This window comes from Lasioglossum baleicum, unplaced genomic scaffold (genome assembly GCF_051020765.1).
Source record: "Lasioglossum baleicum unplaced genomic scaffold, iyLasBale1 scaffold0142, whole genome shotgun sequence".
Taxonomy (NCBI): domain Eukaryota; kingdom Metazoa; phylum Arthropoda; class Insecta; order Hymenoptera; family Halictidae; genus Lasioglossum; species Lasioglossum baleicum.
Window position 1 is genome coordinate 240,316 of NW_027469202.1, and position 8,938 is coordinate 249,253.

Below are 8,938 nucleotides of genomic sequence, written 5' to 3' on the forward strand. Positions count from 1 at the left end.
GTTTTCTATTTAAAATATTTTGTTGTTAAAACTCATTAATAGTTTTAAATAGTACTTGAAATATTGAAAATGATATTGGAATATTGGAATATTACAATTTGGAATGAAGGGCCTAGCCGGACGAGGTAGTCCTTCGAATTATTTAAACAGCCGTTGTGCCATTCAATTTTCGGTCAATTTTCCCCATTTACTTGCATTAATTTAATCATATAATTGCATTTAATTGAAATTGATATTTGAGATTTTTTCCCGATTTTTTGGTTCAAAATGTTAATTACACAAAGTGAAAAACACGCAAAAATTCGACAAATGCAGGTTTTTTAGAGAAATTGAAAAATAGCATTGTGATCATATTTTCAGACTATCAACATACCAGAACTTTTTTTACGACAGCGCGTATAGTCCAGTCGCCAGGTACTTTTACCTGGAAAGTATTCCCAACTTAATGAAATTTTGACACGTCATTTAGGGGTACTCTGGGGTGTCGAATCTGAGTTTTCAACCTCGAGGACCCTGTGCTAACTTGGGCGAAAAAACCACGATTCTTATTACCTTGTTTTGGTTTTTCGCCTATTACTCAAAAACTGAAAAAACGACGGCGGAGTCCGATCGGGGATGTTTTTTTTATTATTAATATCTATATTGCTATTAAACATAACACCAACAAAAATATAAAAAGGCTTGAATCCACTCGGTTGAAGTAAATAAATTGTGCCATCCTCCCCAGTTAATAGTGAAAATGTAAGGGGTATCCGTAGTATGAAGATTATATATAGATATGTTGAAAAACTAAAGTTATGAGCCAAAAACTTGCAATTGCCTGCTAAATGTCACAATGCGTGGCTCAAAATGTCATTTTGAGAAACATTTCCTAATTTTGAACGCCTGTCTATCGGTGCCTGTTGGGTCAAAAAAAAAGATTGACCAGTGAAATTTGAAGGAAATTTAATGCTCTTTCCAAAAATGAAAAACAAGAGTTCTGAGGACCCACAGTTTTTGAGTTGTTACGGATGACGAACAGGTGTTCAATATCATCTCTGGCAGAAACCGTCCTAGATAAACGAACAGAGCTAGCCTAGATAAATCTACATAATTGTTTAGGTTAGTTTAGGGCCCAAACGTACGCACGACCAACTGGTCGTTGACAAAATACGAATGTTCACTTGAAGGGTACTGACAAGTACCACCCGTCATTGCAGGGCTATATAAGCCCTTACATTTCTACTCTCGGGGGCTAGTACTGTCGTAATCACGAATAGTGTCGCGTCGTGCTGCATCTCGGAAGTCAACTACCAGTGAGATCGGACGTTCGTTCCTTTTGAATCAAAGTTTAACCGTACAGATTCCGCGAGTTCGGTCTAAAATCTGTTAGGCAGTGACAAGGTTGCTCCGAGTCCCCCGCATTGCCAGTGCGTCAACACCGTGCGTCTTAGCTTAGGTAATATCACCTTTCAATTTCTTTCCTATTCTAAATTCAGTTCATTCGCGACACAAGTACACTTGTAGAACGAAACTCTATAGTAAGAATATATTTGTCTTCTTTGATAATTAACTCAAATTCATTAAACCCATAATTATCGTCCAATATCCTAACCAAGTAATTGAACGTCCCCACATGATACAATCTTACCGCTCGGATTGTATCAATTAAATTATACTAGTTACGAGGCTTACTAATTATCCTAGCAATTCCCTGATTAACCATCAGGTTCTTTCGCGACATTCCAATTGTCCGAACAGAGATTTATCCAACCTAGCGGCTCCCCAGTTTTGCATTGGGTTCGTCCGCATCCTAACAGCTCCCTGATTTCGCATCAGGTTCGTCTGTGCTATTATACAACCTCCTAGCAGCTCCCCGGTTTTGCATCGGGTTCGTCTGCGTTTGACTCCATTCCTAGAGGCTCCCTGACTTCGCGTCAGGTTCGTCCTCGCTGTCAATAATCCTAGCGGCTCCCCAATTTCGCATTGGGTTCGTCCGCGTTCCTTAACTAACAAATTTATATCATATTCCTAGGGTAATAACCCTTCGCCGGCCACTCGTGCTGCTCGCGGCCCTGGCTCGTAACAGAGTAATAGGCGAAAAACCAAAACAATGTAATAAAAATCGTGGTTTTCCCCCCTCCCCAAGTTAGCACAGGGTCCTCGAGGTCGAAAACTGAGATTCGACACCCCAGAGTACCCCTAAATGACGTGTCAAAATTTAATTAAGTTCGGAATACTTTCCAGGTAGACGCCTTTTTTTCGACCTGCCGACTGGACTATATGAAAAAACTTGACGACACTGAGGAAAATGAAAAATTGAATAACTCCGAGAAAAATGGAAAACTTAATGACTCCGAGAAAAATAAAGAACTTACTGACTCTGAGGAAAATGAAAACTTTAATAACTCTCAGTTAATAAGCTGTCTTCAATGCCTCTTAAAAATGCAATTAATCGCATGTAGGGATTGATCAGGTGTTTCTCTCTCTATATTAAAAAATATTTAAAAATCCTTTGACAAATCTGTTTTGTGGCGTCAGGATACTGCTGTCGATATTCCATCACAGTTTGTATAGTATATATTATTTCTCCACTTTGTTTCTATATAAAATTTTAATATGATCCTCCATTAGTTTAACGCCCCGTTCAGCGGTATCATTGACCACCTTCAGTCTATGTTTCAGTCAGGCTACTTATTATTCATAATAACTTCTTTTTCCGATATTATAACTGTTTTTCTTTTGTAGATTGGAGCGTATTAATGAATTTATTTATAAGGGAGTAGAGAGACTTCCAGGACTGCAAGATATTCATTTACTCATTTCTCGATAATACAAACACGGGGTTTTTCACTAGTCAAAAACGCTAGATAAAACATCGATCTAGGGCGCTATCTGCCTCAAAAGTCCTATTTTTTCGTTTACGAGGCGTAATTTGCATTATTCGGCAGCATGTAGCTATGAAAATAGCTATACATATGCGCAGTTGTATGCTTCCGAATAATGCAAATTACGCCCCTTAATATCTCTGTCAGTTATGTATGTATGAAAAATCTCTTCAAACAAAAGTTGTAGTATATAAGGAGGTGGATATAGTATCAGAGAAAAAAATTTTTTCAAAGTCATTATTTCCAGTTTTCAAGGTCACGGATGTTCTTCTATCAACAACTGTTTATGCTATATATGGATTCTTAGAGAGAAAAAAGACAAATTCAACGATATATCATAACGTCTATTTATGTCAAGATTTAAAAAATTAAAATTTTCAAATTTACTGCGCCTCGTTTTCCCATGATCCAATCGGCCCCGAAATTTTTCCAGATAATTTTCCCAACATTTGTTACAATTCTGGTTTACGGGGCCAAAAAATTTCATGGTCGAAAAATAAGGTCCACCCTAATGTACATATACGTAAATTACGAGAAGCAGTAAAGGGTGCTTAACGTCGAAGAAGAAAATCCTGGTAATTAAAACTTAATATGTACTACATTCTACGTTATTAGGATAATTGTAGTTTAATTATGATACATTTTATAAGCAATGAAATTAGAGCATCATCGCGAAAAAAGATGAGTTTGCAATAACCTCAATATTTTATGAAATTCTATTATAATTATAGTTATGACTGTGTTTTTTTATTATAGGAAGACAGAAGATCAAATAAACTTGTGTATGCTAGTATAAAATCAATTTATATATATTATACAATTTATTTTATTATTTGTTTGACAACTAATAAATCTACAAATTGTTTCATAAACTAAAAAATACTTCCTGCATTTTCGTATTCTCCAATCAGTCCAAATAAATACCATCAACCTGTTCTCGATCATATACCACTTTTTATTAATGCAATTATGACAGTAACAAAACGTTTCTATTTTAAATGAATACATATTTTGAACATAGTTTTTATATTTTTAATTTTTTGGAAGGTTAAAAAATGTAATTAAAAAAGTAATGAAAAATAAAAATAAAAAAAAATCCCCGCTGCACGGGGACTCGAATGCTAGCTCCAGATTGCCATTCATACGCTCTACGGCTCGACAGCCGAATTTCAGTTTCGTTTCCGCCGTAAAGCAATACAACATGACAACATGGCAAGTGCTAAAAATAGATTGTGGCTGGCATAAGCGCACAAGCAGCGCACACGGATATAGTAAAGGTACGCTGGTGAGTGTAGCGCGCGGGCGCGTTGCTAACACGATACATACAGTGTCTTCTGCACCGACGAAATGCCGTCGGTGGCCTCCTGTTTCTCACTCCAGTCAGAATATATCCTAGAGGGCGTAAGAGAACACCGAAAAATTTTAGGCTCGCCAACTCCCGTAAGGCTGGCAGTCTTTAATAGTATCTCGTCGGTGCCCTGTGCTATTCAGCGAGCCCGGTAACCTGGCGCAACGGGCGCGGAGATAACGTGAAAGTTACAGTGATCTGATATACCACGTCGCTAAAAATTCGAAATAGTGCCACAATAATGCCAAAACATCGTCTGAAATATGGCGGAGAATGTAACATTTAATAATAATCGATATAGTTTCGCGATAATTCGCATTCTCGCCGATGCATCGCGACGAGAATCTCCTCAGTGGTCTTCTTTACCGACAAAATGCTGTCGTTGGCCTTCTGTTTCTCTGGATGGAGCCAGAATATATCCTAGAGGGCGTAAGAAATACCGAAAAATTCGAGTCCCGCCAACTCCCATAAGGCTGGCAGTCTTTAATAGTATCTCGTCGGTGACCGGGCTCGCTGAATAGCGCTAGTTCTGATTTATGCCACAGGCTAGTAAAGGTTCTGTTTCATGCTAAAACATGCTGCTGCATGGTATGGTCGCTGTTTCGTGGAAAAAACGGGCTCTACCGTCGGTCTAGGAGCTGTTCCGTGCTAAGCGTGAGCGTGCCAGAAAGTGGTGGCAACTCAGATCCGGGCGTGAGCACTCTCATATCCTCTCTGGTCTAAGGTAGTCACTGACATGACTACTGCGCCACCTATTCTATTCTCCCCTCTACTTATTTTGACGTCATAACTGTACCCAACTGTACCTACGCCGCCATGATTACCCTACGTCTGGCAAGCCGTAGTAGCGAATCTCCTCAGTGGTCTTCTTCACCGACAAAATGCCGTCGTTGGCCTTCTGTTTCTCTGGATGGAGCCAGAATATATCCTAGAGGGCGTAAGAAACACCGAAAAATTCGGGCTCGCCAACTCCCATAAGGCTGGCAGTCTTTAATAGTATCTCGTCGGTGCCTGTATAACGGCATTCGCCGCATTAATCATGTGGAAATGAGAGGGTGAAGGGGTCACCAATGTGGAGTGACTAGATCATCCACCGTCTCTTCACACGCGGTGTACCGACAACTAACTCAGGGTCACCAGTGTAGGGGAATTATCGTGAGCCTACACACTCACGTAATATGACACGGTCAACGAGGGATTTCGTCAAGGAAAATAAATGTTCACAACTATCACCGATCACCTCGATTTATTCGTGGTGAAGTCACCAACGTGCACATAAATACTATAACCCGATGGATTACTAAAGATCACAAAAGAGAAACCACCACGTGGTGAACAAGTACACTTTTCGAAGATAACGCAGGAGCGAAGAACAATACGTGTTGATACAACGAGATCTCACGACGAACAGGATGAGCGTAATAGCTCATCCCAGCGTTTCTCTCCGAAGCAGCTTGTGCGCAGGCGCGGAGCCTTGCCATTGGGCGAGTGCAGCGCCGAGCCCACAATCAGTGCGACCGTGCTGCCATCTTGCGGGGAAGCGGAATCCAGGATAGAGTGGCGTTCCAGCTGGACTGCAGAAAGCTGCATTCCCCGTGGGCTGCATCCAGACGGTTCCAGGTTGTTCCAGGTGGAGTCAGAGAGTATATGAGAGTGCTCACGCCCGGGTTTTGGCCGTGCCGCTTTTGTCTCCACATCATGTTTAGCCTGGAACAGCTCCTACATCATCTTTAGCATGGAACAGAACCTACATCATCTTTAGCAAGAAACAGAACCCACTTTACTGTTAGCACATCTGACGACATCTGTGACAATCTGTGTCGCTCGAATATTTCTCTTACGCCCTCTAGGATATATTCTGACTGGAGTGAGAAACAGGAGGCCACCAGAGGCCACCGACGGCATTTCGTCGGTGCAGAAAACACTGTATCGTGTTAGCAACGCGCCCGCGCGCTACACTCACCAGCGTACCTTTACTATATCCGTGTGCGCTGCTTGTGCGCTTATGCCAGCCACAATCTATTTTTAGCACTTGCCATGTTGCCATGTTGTATTGCTTTACAACTTACGGAAACGAAACTGAAATTCGACTGTCGAGCCGTCGAGCGTATGAATCGCAATCTGGAGCTAGCCTTCGGGTCCCCGTGCAGCGAGGATTTTTTTTTTATTTTTATTTTTCATTACTTTTTTAATTACATTTTTTAACCTTCCAAAAAATTAAAAATGTTAAAACTATGTTCAAAATATGTATTCATTTTAAATAGAAACGTTTTGTTACTGTCATAATTGCATTAATAAAAATTGGTATATGATCGAGAACAGGTTGATGGTATTTATTTGGACTGATTGGAGAATACGAAAATGCAGGAAGTATTTTTTAGTTTATGAAACAATTTGTAGATTTATTAGTTGTCAAACAAATAATAAAATAAATTGTATAATATATATAAATTGATTTTATACTAGCATACACAAGTTTATTTATTAAAAAATACAGTCATAACTATAATTATAATAGAATTTCATAAAATGTATATTGAGGTTATTGCAAACTCATCTTTTTTCGCAATGATGCTCTAATTTCATTGCTTCTCTCGAATGTCCATTTCCTTCCGAGACAGTGGCGTTTCTAGCAGGTGTAAATAAAAAATGTTGATATAAAATGTATCATAATTAAACTACAATTATTCTAATAACGTGGAATGTAGTACATATTAAGTTTTAGTTACCCGGATTTTCTTCTTCGACGTTAAACACTCTTTACTGCTTCTCGTAATTTACGTATATGCAACATTAGGGTGGACCTTATTTTTCGACCATGAAATTTTTTTGGTCCCGTAAACCAGAATTGTGACAAATGTTGAGAAAATGGTCTGGAAAAATTTTGGGGCCGTTTGAATAATGGGAAAATGAGTTTTTAATGGAAAATGGGAATTTTTTAAATCTTGACATAAATAGACGTTATGATATATCGTTGAATTTGTCTTTTTTCTCTTTAAGAATCCATATATAGCATAAACAGTTGTTGATAGAAAAAACATCCGTGACCTTGAAAACTTTAAATAATGACTTTGAAAAAATTTTTTTCCTTTGATACTATATCCACCTCCTTATATACTACAACTTTTGTTTGAAGAGTTTTTTCATATATACATAACTGGCAGAGATATTACATATAAATAAATTCATTAATACGATCCAATCTACAAAAGAACAAGAAAGCGAGCTAATAAAAACGTGGTAAGAATAGTTCTAATATCGGAAAAAGAAGTTATTATGAATAATAAGTAGTCTGACTGAAACATGGACTGAAGGTGGTCAATGATACCGCTGAACGGGGCGTTAAACTAATGGAGGATCATAATAAAATTTTATCTAGAAACAAAGAGGAGAAATAATATATGTATACTATACAAACTGTGATGGAAAGCAGTATCCTGACGCCACAAAGCAGAATTTGTCAAAGGATTTGTAAATATTTTTTAATATAGCGAGAAACACCTGATCAATCCCTACATGATTAATTGCATTTTTAAGAGGCATTGAAGACAGCTTATTAACTGAGAGTTATTAAATTTTTCATTTTCCTCAGAGTCAGTAAGTTCTTTATTTTTCTCGGAGTCATTAAGTTTTCCATTTTTCTTGGAGTTATTAAATTTTTCATTTTCTTCAGTGTCGTCAAGTTTTTTCATAGAGTCATTGAAGTTTCCATTTTTCTTGGAGTCATTCAATTTTTCATTTTCTTCAGAGTCATTAAGTTCTTTATTTTTCTCGGAGTCATTAAGTTTTTCATTTTTCTTGGAGTCATTGAAAAGTCCCTCTTTGTCGTTTACGCGCTGTCGTTAAAAAAGTTCTGGTATGTTGCTAGTCTAAAAATATGATCAATGCTATTTTTCAGTTTCTCTAAAAAATCTGCATTTGTCTAATTTTTGCGTGTTTTTCAGTTTGTGTAATTAACATTTTGAACCAAAAAATCGGGAAAAAATCTCAAATATCAATTTCAATTAAATGCAGTTATATGATTAAATTAATGCAAGTAAATAGGAAAAATTGACCGAAAATTGAATGGCGCAACGGCTGTTTTAATAATTCGAAGGACTACCTCGTGCGGCTAGACCCTTCATTCCAAATTGTAATATTCCAATATTTCAGTATCATTTTAAATATTTCAAGTACTATTTAAAACTATTAATGAGTTTTAACAACAAAATATTTTAAATGAAAAACTAAATTTTGACAAATAAAATACGATTATAGCAAGCTTGCTATAAATGTCGAAAACTCGAGTCTGGCCAGAAACATTATTTTCAGGAAACACTATTCTATGATGACGAACGGAAAAAAGGGAAGTGAAGCTCGAGGGCTTCGGTTGCCGCGGAGTGGAGTGAAACATTGTAACATGATACGGGTCGGGTCGGGTATATCGATGTAAAACTAGAGGGTTATTGTTGCTCGCTCGCTTCGCTCGCTCGCGAGTAGGGTTGTTTTTGCTCGCTCGCTTCGCGAGCTCGCGGATAGGACTGCTCTTGCGAAAGGGTTAGTGGTACGCATGGCTAGTAGTACCTATAGCTATTAATGTTTTTATGATTTGGTGTGTGACTCTCCACGAGCCACACAAAGAACTTCCCGATTCGTTAGTTGCAGTATATTATTATCATTATTTTTAGTACGTTTTAAGAAGATTATACGTTTTCAGGGAAATTCAATAGTTTTCTACTTATCA